The following is a 1,643-nucleotide window of genomic DNA, read 5'->3' on the forward strand; positions in this document are numbered from 1 at the left end:
GTCATAATATGGAAACTTCTACACGGGATAGAGTAAAGCATACCTCCATCAGGAGTGGGTTTGATCCAAACCGTTAAAATAATTTTGTCCCTTCTTTTGAATTTTTGAAAACTGACATCAAATTGGGATTCAGCGACCCCTAAAACCCTTGAGTAACGATTTTCAAGCGAATCCGACGAATTTTACAAAAAGTGTCCGCCATATTGGATCCGCCATTTTGAATTTTAAAAAAATAATATCATATTCGTAATTAGCGACCCCGAAAACCCCCGAGTAACGAGTTTCAAGCGAATCCGATGAATTTTTCCAAAAGGTGTCCGCCATATTGTTTTTCTGGGGTTATATCAGAACCCTGAACTGATGGGGTTAAATGGACCTCGGATTCGGATTCAGCGACCCCAAAAACATATAGTACACATAGTGAGACCTTTGGGTCAGAACACAAATTTTTTTTTGTGTGGCTGTGTAATTAGTTTAAATTTTTGTACTACTTTTTCCATACCGGATGTTCTGGAAATATTGCAAGTAGGAGTTTCGATGATTTATATGTTCAATGGCAGCTTAAGAGCTGAATTAGGATTGTTTTCACCAGGTAGCAATTCTAGGCGAAGCGATAGCTAAGGTTATGTAATTGTTTTAACGAACCGTTGCCATAAATAATCAATCTTATTTGGCGCTGTAAACGCCTAAGCCATTTTGGCCGAGGTCGACAAAGAACGCCAGTCGTTTCTCTCTGAGCCAACTGACGACAGTGGGAAATGCCCCGTGAAGCCAAGTTCTTATCCACTTGGTCTCTCCCTCTTTCTCTGCTGCCACCAGCGGAATGCGAGTTTAATACTTTCAGAACTGGAACGTCGCTTCCATTCGAACGACGTGGCCAAGCCAGCGGAGCCGCTGTATTTTTATTCGATACACTATGTCCATTTCGTTGTTCGTTGCTGCGGTACTCCCGTCGCCAACGCGCAGAGGCCTGTAAATCTTCCCTAAGATCTTTCTCTCCAATACTTCAAGAGCCGTCTCATCGAATGTTGTCATTGTCTAAGCTTCTGCGCCATATACCAGCATGGGCATGATGAGTGACTTATAGAGTGTGGTTTTTGTACGTCGAGAGAGAACTTTACTCCCGAATTACCTATTCAGTCCAAAGTTGCATTTGTTGGCTAGAGTGATTCTGCATTGGATTTCCATACTGACATTATTATCGGTGTTAATGCTGGTTCCCAAGTAAACGACATTCTCTACTTTCTCGATATTACAACCGGCAACACTAATGTGGGTGTCAAGGCGGGACTGCTCTGACTCTTTGTTTGATGACAGGAGATACTTCGTCTTGTCTTCGTTGATCACCAAACCCAATCGCTTTGCTTCTTTACCCAACTTGGAAAAGGCAGGACAGACTTCGACGTTTTTGTTACCGATGATATCGATGTCATTGGTATACACCAGAAATTACACGCCAGGAGTTCACAATAGTAATAGTAATCATAATCATAATAATATTATCTGATGAAATTCAAAATTTCTTTACTTGCAATATACTTAAGCCAAAAACATAGTGGAGCGGCGACCGAAGAGCATCGAGCAAAGCGTCGATTTCAAACGCATATGTTTCAATGGGATAGCCATATATCTAATACTTCTAT

This window comes from Rhagoletis zephyria, unplaced genomic scaffold (assembly GCF_001687245.7).
Source record: "Rhagoletis zephyria isolate East Lansing unplaced genomic scaffold, Rhagoletis_zephyria_1.1 Rzeph_scaffold_00136, whole genome shotgun sequence".
Lineage (NCBI taxonomy): Eukaryota > Metazoa > Arthropoda > Insecta > Diptera > Tephritidae > Rhagoletis > Rhagoletis zephyria.